The sequence below is a fragment of the Cupressus sempervirens genome, chromosome 4, assembly GCF_028749045.1.
Source record: "Cupressus sempervirens isolate cs-2001-9-10 chromosome 4, ASM2874904v1, whole genome shotgun sequence".
NCBI lineage: Eukaryota > Viridiplantae > Streptophyta > Pinopsida > Cupressales > Cupressaceae > Cupressus > Cupressus sempervirens.
The window spans coordinates 740030788-740046200 of record NC_143121.1 but is presented as its reverse complement, the minus strand read 5'-3'; positions in this window follow the sequence as shown (position 1 = coordinate 740046200).

Here is a 15413-nt window from a genome sequence, read left to right as displayed (position 1 = left end):
AGGATCTTTCACCCAAACAAGTGGTTTTGGTTTACCACAAACCCTTCAAGACTTTTAGGTTTTTCACCTAACCAAATGGTTTTGGATTACCACAAACCCTTCAAGACTTTTAGGTTTTTCACCTAAATAAGTGGTTTTGGCTTACCACAAAGCTTTCAATAGATTCACCTAAACAAGTGGTTTTGGATTACCACAAACCCTTCAAACTTCACAAAACCATTGATCCAATGATGGAGAAACCAACTCTAAAATTTTCTCATGCACACTAGTATTGAGTCCATATAAAAAATAATCCATCTACTGAGTCACATGGGTAACTAGCCGTTGTGCTCAATAGTTCTCTAGAAATATTTTTCAGATACATGGTTCATCAATATCTAAAACTTTTGAGGCGTCGAGCACAACTGATAATGCACCTCTTACAATAGATTAGGTACAATACTCACTTGAGGGATATTTGATTCAACAATCTTCCATTACATGACCAAAACTTGACAACATAACCTTCACATTTAAATTGACATATCCACTTACTACCAATCCATACACTTACATCCTACATCATCTTCATTATGTGATAAAAAAAAAACTTTAACATACCATCTCCCAACTATTTTCTATACCTAGACACTCAAATCCAATAAAAACGATAGATCTAATAGCCAACATAAAGCCCAAACTACTCAATATTTTTTTTAAGAACTACACAAACAACAGTGTCTTGCTTCCTACGATATTCAACACTTTTCTTATTTTTCTTCAGCTTGGCATTAAAAGACATTTTCTCATATGATTATGATAAACACTTTATTGGATTCTTCTAGCTTTCTCCAAAACATTCACAGATTTATTTGATGTTTCTCAATCATAAATAACATGCAGCAAAAAAACTAAAACTTCACACAAACAATTTTTACCATAAGCTGTGAATCATAGATGCTCTGATATAGTCATACATCAGAGCAAGAAACCATATCATAGCCCATGAATCAAAAGTTGCTTTGATACCATGAAGAAAACATAGAGAAACTTAAGAGAAAAGAACAGCAGCACAAAACAAATTTGAAAGAGAAAGATATTGTTTTATTAATCTAAGTATAGCAACACATTACAGTGGCTCTCTCTATATATAGATGCTTCCAACACCTATAGGTTGGTAGAACTTCCCTAAATTCATGTTGCAAATAAACTAACTTCCTCATATATTGTAGAGGACCTAGTATTATTTTGACAACACTAACAGTCAATGGCTGGGAAATATGACAAACTGGTAGTTTTGTTATAACTGACTGGCAACGTGGAGATAGTAAGGTGGAATTATTCCAACAATAAAAGCATGTGTGTTGTTTTAGCTTCATGCAATGCATATGGATTATGGTTATGGTTATGGTTATGATTAGGGTTAGTGTTAGGGTTATAGTAAGGCTAATGTTAGGGTTAGGGTTAACGTTTGAGTCAACTTTAAGGTTAGAGTTTAAAGGGTTAGGGTTTGAGTTAGGATCAAAATTAAGGTTAGGGTTAATGTTAGAGTCCAATTATGGTAGAGTCAAATCCAAAGTCAGAGTTATGCTTATGGTTAAGGCTAGGGTTAGAGTTATGCTTATAGTTAGGGTTAGGGATAGGGTTAGAATCCAATTATGGTAGAGTTAGAATTAGGGTTAGAGTTAGGGGTAGAGTTATGCTTATGGTTAATGTTAGGTTTAGAGTAATGCTCATGGTTAAGGTTAGGGTTAGAGTCATCATTATGGTTATGGTTAGGGTTATAGTGGGGATAGGGTTAAGGTTAGGGTTTGAGTCAAATATATGTTTTAATTTAATATAAGGAATTTAATTTAGATAAATAAAAAGAATTGGGATATTGTAATGTAAAATGTTATAGTCATACGTAGATATATGGTTAGGGACAAAGTTAACATTACAGTTAATGTTAACCTTAGGGATAGAATTAGGGTTAGGGTTAGCATTAGGGTTAGGGTTGGAGTTAGGGTTAGGTATTGAGCTATGGTTAAGGTCAAGGATAGAATTATGGTTATGGTTATCATTAGAGTTATGGTTCAGGTTCAGATTAGAGTTATGTTTATGTTTAAGGTTAGGGTTAGAGTTATGGTCATGGTTAAGGTTAGCGTTAGAGTTATGGTTATGGTTATGATTAGAGTTAGGGTTATAGTAAGGCTAGGGTTAGGGTTAGGGTTAAGGTTTGAATCAAGGTTAAGGTTAGAGTTAGGGTTAGGGTTTGAGTTAGGATCAAAATTAAGGTTAGGGTTAGGGTTAGTGTCCAATTATGGTAGAGTCAGATCTAGAGTTAGAGTTATGCTCATGGTTAAGGCTAGGGTTAGAGTTATGCTTATAGTTAGGGTTAGGGATAGGATTAGAGTCCAATTATGGTAGAGTTAGAATTAGGGTTAGAGTTAGGCGTAGAGTTATGTTTATGGTTTAGGTTAGGGTTAGAGTAATGTTCATGGTTAAGGTTAGGGTTACGGTTAAGGTTTGAGTCAAATATTATTTTAAATTTAATATAAGGAGTTTAATTTAGATAAAAATATATATTTTATTTTTGGGATATTGTAATGTAAAATGTTATAGTCATACGTAGATATATGGTTAGGGACAAAGTTAGGGTAAGGGTTTGAGCTAGGGTTAAGGTTAGGGTTAGGGTTCGATTCTAATTATGGCAAAGTTAGATTTATGGTTAGAGTTAGGGGTAGGGTTAAGGTTAGTGTTAGGATTAGAATTAGGGTTAAGATTAGGATTAGAGTTAGGGTTAGGGTTAGGGTTATAGATAGGGTTAGGGTTAGGGTTAGGGTAAGGTTTTGGGTTAGGGTTAGGGCTAGGGTCAGGTTTAGGGTTAGAGTATGAGTTAGGGTTAGAGTTTGAGTTAGGGTTAGGGTTATAGTTTGAGTTAGGGGTAGACAAAGCATTATAATTTGGGTTAGGATTAGGGTTACGTTTAGGGTTTCAGTTTGAGTTATGGTTAGAGTTAGGGTTAGAGCTAGAGCTAGAGTTAGAGTTAGGGCTAGAATTAGGGTTAGGTTTAGGGTTTGAGTTACCAATAGAAATTTTACAGTTGGGTTAATGTTAGAGTTAGGGTTAGGGTTAGAGTTTTGAGTCAGGGTTAAGGTTAGAGTTAAGGTTAGGGTTAAAATTAAAATCCAATTATGGTAGACTTAGATTTACAGTAAGAGTTATGGGTAGGGGTAGGGTTACGCTTACAGTTAGGGTTAGAGTTAGATTTAGGGTTAGGGTTAGGGTTAGGGTTAGGTTTACATTTAGAGTTACGGTTATATATATAGAGAGTTATATCAATGTTAAGGTTAGGGTAAGGGGATTGAGTCAGGGTTAAGGTTAGAGTTAGGGTTAGGGTTAGGGTTTCAGTCAGGATTAAAGTTAGGGTTAGGGTTAGAGTCTAATTATGGTAGAGTTAGATTTATAGTAAGAGTTAGATTTAGGGTTAGAGTTAGGGGTAGGGTTAGGGTTAGGGTTAGGGTTAGAGATAGGAGTAGACAAAGGGTTAGGCTTAGGCTTAGGGTCAAGGTTAGGGTTAGGTTTAGGGTTAGAATATGAGTTAGGGTTAGAGTTTGAGTTATAGTTAGGGCTACAGTTTGAGTTAGGGGTAGACAGAGTATTAGAATTCTAGCTACGATTAGGGTTAGGTTTTGGGTTACGGTTAATGTCAGAGTTAGGTTTAGGGTTACAGTTATAGTTAGGGTTAAAGTCCAATTATGGTAGAGTTAGATTCAGGGTTACAGTTAGCGGTAGGGATAGGGTTACAGTTATAGTTAGGGTTAGGGTTAGGGTTAGAGTTAGAGGAAGGGTTATATTTAGAAGTTTTCTTATGGTCACAGTTATAGTTAGGAGGGGAGTAGGGGTTGGGATTTTAGATTATATTTATTATTATATAAGGTGCCCTACATAATAATATGTATATTCCCACGCTCAAGGATAAGGTTAGGGAAAGAAGTAGGACCATGGTTATTAGTGTTACATTTAGAATTTCATTTAGGAGGGCATTGTGTGCTATTTTTTTCCCCTATTCAACCCATCACTGATGTCTGATCTGAGAGACCTTAAATGGGATAGGTTCTTTGTAGAGGGTTAACATCGCTAAAGTTGGTGGCTAACATTTTGTGTTGGCTCAGTTTCTTCATTGACCACGTTGGATCATTTTTTCTTGGTCAGGTTGATTCATGCTGTGAGATTCGATAACTCTTATTTCTTCACGAGCTATCTTCCCAAAAGTGTAAGATGTTGCCATGCATTCCCATTCTAACGTTTCTTTATACGCTAGTGTCTTCAAAACACTCTAAAGCCTAGAATTGCACAAGATGCTACCATGCATCTCCATTCTGATGCATCGTCATGCTACATTGTTTCTTCAATTCTCTGAAGCCCAGAATTGCATCATGCTACCACGCATTGCCTTTCCAACATTTCCTCCCTCCACAATGCTTTCATGAGTCTTTGAGACCCAAAATTGTGCCACATGGAGGGGGTTCGCACCTTTTGTGCTATTTGCTTCGTTTGTTGGGAGGAATCTCTTCACTACATCTTAGTCATCCATTGGAAATAAAGCCAATCTTGTTCGACGAATGAGACTTAATCCTTCATTGGGAGGAGTTTCCTCGTTGCATCTCAGTCATCCTTTTTGAGGGGAGAATCTACATCGACGGTTGCAACTTAATCCTTCATTGGTGAGGATTCACGATGAATCTATGCCATCTATTTCAAGAGGAAGACCTTCATCGATGACCATCATTCATTTTTGGGGAAACCAAATTCCCCATTGTGGTCAACCTTGCATTTTTTGTCGGAGGTTAACACATCATGTTATCTCTTTTCGTAGTTTTCTGCCAGCGACATGAAAGTCTTTCCTCTTCTTTCCATGAGTCTCCATTGTAGCGCCTCCTTACGCTGCATTGTTTCTTCAATGCTCTAAAGCCCAGAATTGCGTCATGCTACCACATGTCACCTTTCTGACATTTCCTCACTCTGTAGTGCTTTCGCGAGGCTCCAAGACCTAGAATTGTGCCACGTAGCGGGGGTCCCCACCTTTCGTGCTATGGTTACAATTTAGCTTTTAGGGTTATGGTTAGAATCAAGGTCAATTCTAGAGTTTATAGAATATTTAGAGTTAAGATTAGGGATTAAATATACATGAGGGTTAGCATTGGGTTGTATGATAGTTAGAGTTAGGATTATAGTTAGATATATCATTTAGATTAGGTTTTAGCCAGGGTTTAATTAGACTTAAGATTAGGGTGAGGATCAAGGTGAAGTCTATATTAGGGTTCATATCCTGGTAGGATTGAAACTAATGTTAGGGTTAACATTGAAATTATGATTAGGGGTAAGGTGAAGATTTATATTTGGTCATGATTGTGGTTTGTGCTAGGATTAGGGTCTAAGCTATGATTAATTTTATGATTGTACCTTTAGGGTTAGGGTTTTGTTTAAGTTTATGATTATGGTTACAACTATGGTTTATGGTTCAAGTTTAAATTTGGGAATGTGATTAGGATCAGGGATTAGTAAATTTTTTAAGAGTTCGGTTATAGGTTTACACCATGGTTAGGACCTTGGGACTGGATTTAGAGTTTAATATCATGGTTATCCCTATAGTTAGGTTTAGGATTTTGATCAATATTCTGGAGTTTGTTTTTACATTATGGTTAAGGGTTAGATTTTAGGGTTAGGACTATAACCAATATTAGTGTGTAGGTTTTTGGTTTAGATTATGGTTTGGGCTGAGATTTTTGTCATGATTAGAGTTTAGAATATCAATAGGGATATGTTTTAGTGCTATAATTATAGTTTAATTTTGGATTATAGTTAGATTGTACATCATTTTTGGGGCTAGGGCTAAGGTAGGGGTTGTTGTTAGGGTTAACTAAGGATGACAATTAGGATGGTTTATCTTTTCAAGTAGAAAAAAAAACTCATATTGATTGAAAAACAAAGAAATTATACTTCGAAAATATTTTTCTATGTCATAATAGATTCATTTATTTTAATTATTGTATTAGTTAATTAGTTGTTTGATGTTTCAAAGTAAACATGGCTTATTTTATTTAAATTTAAATAATATTATTGTTTTGAACTAAATTTAGCTTAACTGTTAATGATCATATTTATATTTCTAATATTAACTCCAATTTGATCAAAGACCAAATATATTTTTGGTATTTTTGTAAACGAACTTGCTTGACACTTCCCTATTTCAAAGTTAATAAAATATCATTTCTATTGTCTTAGATTTGAGAGTAAGTATATTAAATAAGTAATAATAAATGAACATTATGATTAATATATTTCTAAAATAAAAATATATTACTTAAAAACTTGTTTACTTTAAATGAATAAAGTACTCATTTACTTGTAAATTTTAAAAATAGAAATTAATATACATATATATAAAATATTTATTCTTTTTCCTATTTGCATACAAATTAATTAAAATCTAAACGTTAAACTACATAAATATTTTTAAAATATATATCCATCAATAATTAGTTTAGAATAAAGTAAAATCTGAAAATTAGACACATATAGAATCTTTTTAATTTCTAGATACATGTTTTTCTAATTTATTTCTACAAACATGCAACTGATATTTCTATTATCCATTTTTTTCCATTCTAAAAAAATCTAGATGTAAATAGAATTTTTTTAGATGCATGCAATCTTTCTAATTTTTTCTACATACATATATTAACATTTCTATTTTATATTTTGTTTTTACATTAAGGTTATTTCAATCAAAATATCTAGATGTAAATAGAATTCTTTTCAAAAAATCTAAATGTATATAGAATTCTTTTAATTTTTTACATACATAAAATCTTTCGAATTTTTTTCTACATACATAAAAGAATAATTTCTATTTTCTATTTTTTATTTTCTATTTTAAAAAAAAGCTATCATAAAGATTGATAAAAAAAATTGATTGCATATGCATTCTTTATTTTGTGCACTAAATGCATTAATTTTTTTCATTTATCTAATGGTTTTGAATGAACTTTGTCTCATCTTGGCATTGCATCATCCAAAGATGAGTAAGCAATATCAAGATATAAAATGTCAAAGTTGAAAATATTAAAATGAATGACTAAAATATCAAATGCTCAGGATGCAAGCCAGAAATAAACTGTGTTGAAGTGTATTTTATTGATTAAATGATGACTTTTATATTGAATTACTAAATTACCAAATCCACCCACCCCATTGTAAAACTTAATTGCTCTGTTTCAAACGTGATTAAATTAAAAATAGAAAATCTACACAACATAGATCTATTCTGCATAATGCAGACTTTAAAACTATGTAAAAGATTTGTTGTTCTGCATAATACAGATTTTAAAACTATGTAACAATAATTTATTCCTGACTTCCAACTATTTGTATCTTCTCTAATATAAATTATTTTGTTCATATCATACATTATATAATGAAAGTAAATCCATACCAATTAATATTAATGTAACTGGGAAATAATTTTTTTAAACATTTATAGAAGAGTATGACGGAATCCAAAATGGGTTTGCCATGGATTTGCATTCTTGCATCAATAGTTTAAACTGATTCCGTACTCATGAATCACACCGGCTAAAATACACTGATAAACAATCCATTGCATGGAGGCGATAAAGATTAGTAAAGAAATTAAAGAAGACACACGGGTATACTACGAAGAGTTTTTAGAAGTGAGCATCTTATTAGCTCCAAGTTGGAACCTCACAGAACAATCAAATATTCAATTAGGTTTTTTTTATAAAAACATTACAAATACTATATTTTCAAAACAGAGAGATTGATGCTATCAACACTCAAATGAACAAGACTCATTCTTATTAACAACATTTACAGAGAAATAAAATAAATAAAATCAGAGAAGACCGAGCAACTCTGGAATTTTGTCCAAATACAATGACCCAAATCAAAGTCAAATAGAAATTGAAATCAAAAGGCTCCAAAAATTCAATGTTTCAATTTGTCATGGATCTTTTGAATTCTGCAAAGATTTTAGTGCGCTCATAGACTGGAAGGAACCTATAAATTGGAGCTGCAACAGAGCCAATTCCAAATGCATATCCAGATCCAGAGTCAGTCATTTATCTTTAATCCATTCCCATTCAGTCCCAGCAACGCACTAATAGCGTCAGGAAGCTCCATGCATGAATCAGAAGAAAATGGATAGATTTGGTTAGGAAAGTACATATTGGACCAAAATATTTCATAAATTGAAAAGAAGACATCCCTAAAACACTCCCATCAAGCACCATTAACAATGAAAAGTATTATAAAATATATATATCAAATAGATTTTGAATACAAATCTAAATCTAAATCAAACATGCAAGACTAAACTATTAAATGCAAGCCTAAATAGTTATGAACAGAATTCTAAATCTAAATGAAATTAATTAAAATTGAAATCTAAATCAAAGTAGAATATTATAACTAATTTTGAATTTCAATTTACATCTACATCTAAATCTAAATGAAAATGTAAATAAAAAATAGAAATCTCACCTGCAAAAATGTTACTCCAAAACTTCAATTTACTCCTATTCAAAAACTCCAATCTAATCCTCTAATAACCTCCACCTCTTCCTTCCTGCAAAAACATAAAATGAAAATGAAATGAGGAGCCTTGGTTTTATAACTTCTGAGAGGCTCCTCATATCCCCCAACAGACGTCTCTTCACATTCCACGAATTTGTTTCAAATTCCCCACTCCCTGCAAAAAATAAGCATGAATGTGCATGCAAAATTATATTTAACAAAAAAAAAAAAAACATATTGAAATTATTTCGCCCCTATTTTTTCGAGCCCTATTTTTTCGGGTCCTACTTTTTCGGGCCCTACTTTTTCGGGCCTATTATTTCAGCCTCCATTTGGCTTCCTATTATTTCGGCCAGCTATTATTTCGGGAATTCTTTTTTAATATTTAATTTGGAAGTTTGTAACTGCTCCCAAATCTTTTTTATTGACAAGGAATCTTGGCATATTCCTGTGCTGCCATTGTATGGAACGCCTCTCGGCGTAATAAATTGATTAAAATAAATTTTAAAAATAATTGAATTTTAAAATATATGTTCCATCTAAGACAAAATTAAAACAAAAGATTATCTCAAAAAAGTAAAAATCATTAATAAAAATGATAATTTAAAAATTGAAATAAATAAATTGACATAATATACAATTTCTTTTTAATATTAAATATTAGAAACATTGACCTTAAAGATTTATCCCAATCCATTTATACAATTCACAATTACTATTTTTAAATAGAGTTCTACATAGAAATTGTGATGGAATATAATAATTTGGATCATGTGTTAGGAAAATTTCTTGTTTTTTATCTAAAACTTGATAGTAGATAATATGAAAGTAGTAATAGTTAATTATAAATATAATAATTTTAAATTGACATATAGATATATTCAAAATATCTATACCTCACTGAAAAATACCTTTGAGAGGAATGTGACCCTGATTCTGGGAAGAGGTGCTGAGAAGTAAATATTGCAGCTGCAAGCATTTGCAGTTCAGACATATACTTCAGGAATTCCCAATTTCTTTTCTAATATCTGAGCCCAACTTAAAATCCCACTAAAAATAGTGCAGCTCAAAGAACGGGCATGTGTTGTTTCTTCAAATTGATTGAAACAATTATCTGTCATGGATTCACAAAGCTCACCAATTAATTGGCTGATTCGTCTGTGTTGAAGAGGAAGACCATGTGGAATACTTTTGAAGGCAATGGCACTCATTGACTGGATTGATCTAGATTTAAACATTTTCTCGTCCATATATTCATTATTAAAAGTGATGTGGAAGCCTGGGGGACAAAACTTTGGAAAACTGCATTAAGGCCCCGTTTGGTTGCCGGAATATGAGTGGAATAGGAAAACGAAATTAGAATATGTTTTATATTCGTTGTTTGGTAAGCTCAATCGAAATTGGGAATAGGAAGACATATTCCAATTTTGCCCCTAAAATGAGCATATGTCTATGCCCAAAAATATTTGTTATTGGAATAGGCCATTTCCATTCCCATTCCGATTTTCCATTAAAAAATATTTTTTATTAATTTTTTTTTTTTTTTTTAAATTTTAAATTAATTTTTTTTTTTTTTTTAGTTTCAATTTTTTTTTTTTTTTTGTTTTGTACTTTTACTTTTTGAAATTTTTTTTGTTAAATTTTTTTTTAAATTTTTTTTTGACATATATTAAAGACTCCAAAATTATTGTCAATTCACCACTTTATAAAAATTTGGTAAGACTAAATGGGAGCCTGCATGCTAATAGTTTTACTTCTGCAAGTTTCAGCTAGAAATGGCAAATAGTTTGTCTAAAATGCTAAGATTTAAAAACAAAAATATAAATTAGATACTACATACTGAAGGGCAAGACCTTTTTGATAAAAGACTCACAATTTACCGTTGTGGTGTAAGCTCTTGCCTATAATCTATTAAACTTTATTATTCACTATACAAATAAAATATAAATGAATATTTTTAATAGTTATAATACATTTATAATCCAATTACACTTTCTCCTTTCTTTATATTGGCAATCTCAAGTGAAACCTAATATGCCGAATCAGAAATGTTTTTTAAGGAGACGGAAAATAGGATAGCATTTATTTACTTTAAAAGCATAAACCCAAAAATCTCCTAAAAAATAGTTATTTTTCTTTTATACCGCACCATTCATGGATACTCTGGTGGCCTCGGTCATATATATATATATATATATATATATATATATATATATATATATATATATATATATTCACCTATCGAGTATTGAGAGGTTTAGAGCCATCCAATTTAGTGGAGATAATATTGATCTCTACTTTGTAGTATAATATTTGTACCCAGTGCAATATAAAATGCGGGTTGTACCGGGCATCTTTTGAGCGATGTAACGTTATTGATGCCTGTAAGCTGCTCCTATGCAGAAGGGTTACCAGCTGCATCTACGGATGAGATACACATGTGCATATGGTAAATTTGAGTCAAATAGACATACAATGAATAATATGGACATTTCATTGATGCAGCATATGAACAATTTATCCCTGTTGGTTCTTATTTAATTCTAAGTCTGTGAATTCCAAAATAAATATTATGAATTGTCACGTGTCTGAGAGTGTAAATCTATCAATTTAAAATTGAGGAGTTTCAATAGTTGAATGCCTCCACAAAGCCGGCCTATTTTAAGAAGGAAAAGAAATACCAGATTCATTTATCACATAATTAATGCCCCATATCTAATATAGTGAGCACTCTTAAGAACGTCAAAAGAAAAAGCCAAACACCTGAACTCAATCGTTCAAAATAACCAAATTTGAGCATCTAGAGGTTTCCTGTGGGCTTCTCATTTCTGACTATAAGTATGGGACAAGTTGAATTGTTTTGGTCGTAATAAAAGTAGCAAGGAATCTAGTCTATTTTGTAAAGCTGAAATAGCTAATATCTTGCAATTGAAGAGCATGTGCAAATTTTCATTTTCTTTGAGAAATAGAAAACAAGTTATTTATTACAAGTTTTTAATTACTGCAAAAGAGTTCTAGATTAACCTTCATATGATATATGTAAAAGAAGTTTAGATTGCAGAATATATATTTTTAAATGTTGACAATATAAGAATGATGTGTTGAGTGACCTTCATGTTATGTAAAAGATCACAGACTTTGAATAGGTTAAGATCATCACTCTGTTTATAGTATTCATGAAAGTTACACAGAAAAGTAGATCTATAATTCGCGATCAAATATTGATACAGATTTAAATATATATGAAATATGAATTTTTTTTTAATTTGATTTTTAAAAATCTTACCTCTCTAGTTTTCTGTTCCTTTTTATTTCATTTTTCCTGTGCTCTTTCTTTCACTTTTCTGACGTAAAGACTCCATCATATCACTAAGCTTTATTTCCTTGCACGGTAGTTCGCAAGCATTAGCTTTCGCTTGAAATACTTGGAAAACCTAAAGCAATAATGATTCGAAAAATGGAGTTAAAAGGAATATTAGAGAGGATAATCTTTTAAATTAAATATGGAAGAAAGCTGGAGCAGATGAAAAAAAGAATTCTTACCTTAGGTTTTCCTTCATACGCATGAGATAAGATGCCAAAAAATAAAGATCATCGGAGATAGTTGTGTGGCTTTACTCATATCCATCCATTCTACACTATTAAAACAAAATCATAAAACATTTAAAATCTGCCCTCTTGGAAAATAATAGGAGATACTTCATTGGCTGAACAAAAACTAGCACAATGTTTCAAAGCAATAAGCACCAAGTTTTTAGTATGAGCAAATTTCCATAAATACATAGATTTGCCATGGTTATTATGAAGATTATATATTGTTTGGGTGATTAGGATGGGCACAAATTAGATATACTTCGTAATTGCAATTGCATTGTCATTTGAAATGATAGAAAATAGATTCGATTATTTTGTCGTTGTATAGGTGTCACTAACTTCGCAATATACAGATTCGAAGGTCAGCTAGTGAAGAAAGTGGTGAACGACATAATAAAGACACTTGACAGGGTGCCGTTACAAGTTGCCAAACATCCGGTGGGATTTGAAACTATACGAAAAGGTCTAATTCAGAAATTGCATCTCATTTCATCCCAATATGGAATATTGGGTATAGGTGGTATTGGGAAGACCACAGCTGCGAAAGCCGTGTATAATAAAATTTATAGTGAATTCGATGCTGCTTCCTTCCTGTTTAATGTCCGCGACGCTAGCCTTCCAAAATTGCAGGGTCAAATTCTCAAAGATTTGGTCAAGTATGAAGAAGATCTGTGTGGAAAAGGGCAAATATTTGTTGACAGATCGTTTGCAAGGAATCTGCGCCCTTGTCGTCTTGGACGATGTTGATAATCGCGTGCAATTGGACGCCTTGGCTGGGGATTGGCTGGCCCCTGGAAGCCGTTTAATCATTAGACACATTCTCAATGTCGCTCATATCTCATCCAATTGCATTCACGAGATGCGCGGATTTGAGGAAAGCGTAGTGCTCCCCATTCACCGTTTTAAACAACTCTCGAGAAGAATAGTGGAGGCTTGCAAGGGACACCCTCTTTCTCTCGAGATCATTGGAGCTTTTTTGTACGATAAGCAGGATGACACTCACATTGATTGCTGGAATGAAAACCTTGAAAACGTTGCAGGCAATAGAGACATTTTTGAAACACTCAAGATCAGTTATAGTGGTCTTAGTAGTGAGGAAAAAGAAATTTTTCTGGACATTGCTTGCTATTTTATTGGAGAATGCACAACTTCTCCCATAGTTTTCTGGAAATCCATGTACAAGAATGTGCGCATTGCTATCAATAATCTGTCAAAAATTATATTGGAATTTATTTTGTGAGTTGTCAAATTTTATAATAAATACCTTTCTTTGGTGCCTTTTTAAATTCTTTATTCAACAACGGCATGGTTTTAGAAATCAATGACTTAAAGTTTTTTTTTTTTTTTTTCGGTCTTCTATAACTTAGAACCCATTTTTTTGACTGCATGAATTAGCAATCTAGCATTTGTCTAATATTGGAATTTGTTAGATGTTGGATTTGTTAATCTAGAGTTTGATTTTGGAAATATAATTGGATCCATTTGGTTCACTTGAAATTTGATGGGAAGATGTTTTCCTTGTTTGATTATACAAAATCAGAATTGGAATAAGATTAACTTTATAATTTATTTTGAAATCTCATTGAAATCGAATCTTCCAGAGATTGCATGAAAATCAAGTTTTGCATATTATGCAAACTAGTTAACAAATTTCGGGGTGCTTCTTTAAATTCTTTATTAAGAAAGTGCTTTAATATTAAGGCGTGGTTTTGGAAAACACTAGCTTGGATTTTTATTTTTTTTGTCTTCTATATCTGTTTGACTGCAGGAATTAGCAAATGCAGCATTTGTGTAATACTGAAATTTGTTAGTTATTGAATTTGTTAATCTAGAGTTTGATTTTGGGAATATGATTGAATCCATTTGGTTCACTTGAAATTCAATGGGAACATATTTTCTAGTGTTTGGTTGTACAAAACTAGAATCAGAATAAGATTAATTTTATAATTTATTTTGAAATATTTATTTTTTTAATTTATTATATTTTTTAATAGAACATAAAGTATTTCTTCAAGTTTTCTCTAACTATGTTTACCCAATTTTTTTACTACAAATTATCAATATTCATTTTTTTGTATTATGCATCCAATTGATAATTTGGTAAAACAAAATTCCTATCAACTCATTGTTGCAGGCAAAAAAAATCTGCAACAACTAGTTTTTATGAACATTTTGAGAAAGGAGTTGGATGGAAGGGTTCCAAGATTTTGAATTTCCACAACAGTGAGGAAGAAGAGATGTTTTTGATTGAATCTCAAGATCCTAAATTTGATTATTCAAAAATGCTTTCCATTATTAAAATAGTATTATCCCATGCTCCATCTAAGTCCTCCTCCAAGAAGAGATGTCAGAAATATAAGATAGCTAAATTGAAGGAAGAAATTGACATTGGTAGTCAATCCATCTTGGATGGAAAATCATTAGTTTCTAAAAGGTTGAGGAGACTGTATCGCTTTCCTTGAGCCCAATGAAAATTCTGACATGGAATGTCAAAGGTTTAAATGCATCTAATTAGAGGTACGAGATCAAGTATCAATTGTATGCACTTAAGGTATATATTATAATGTAACAAGAAACCAAAAATTCTCTACAAAACTTTGAAGACACTATTCAAAAATGTTATAAATAGAATGCAGTTCATACACTTATTGCAGGAGCCCTATGTGGTCTTATTACTCTCTAGAACCTAGAATCAATGGTTATTCATGCTGAAAAATAGGATCCAATTGGCAGGATCTAATGGTTGTCAATTATAATCTAAACTTCCTATTACTTAATTTATATGGACCAACTTAGACCTATAATAAAAAGAAGCTATGGATTTCTCTACTTAAATATGAATCAATAAAATAAAATATTAAGTCTTCAATACTTATAATTTTTTTTTTTTTTTCTAGATGTTTTCTTCCATGCTAGTATAGCATTGTTCTCATATTGTTTTCCTCAACATGATATCAAAGAAAAATTTGATACTTGGAAAGTGATATGGCTTTTTTGTGAAATTGTGATCTTTTCTGCTAAATAGTGTCAAGAATTTTTCTTGTGTCAACTAATTTCTATATATGTTTAGTGAGATTTTTTTCATTTGTTAATTTGAGATTTGATGATTCTAATTTATTTTCTTGTCCAAAAATGAGAGAAGTTGATACAATGGATTATCTTAGTGTTATTTTACATGCAGAAAGTTAAGTGGAGATAATTACTAGTATTGGGTTTCACAAATAGAGATGTCTCTAACACATCAACATTATTATAATATT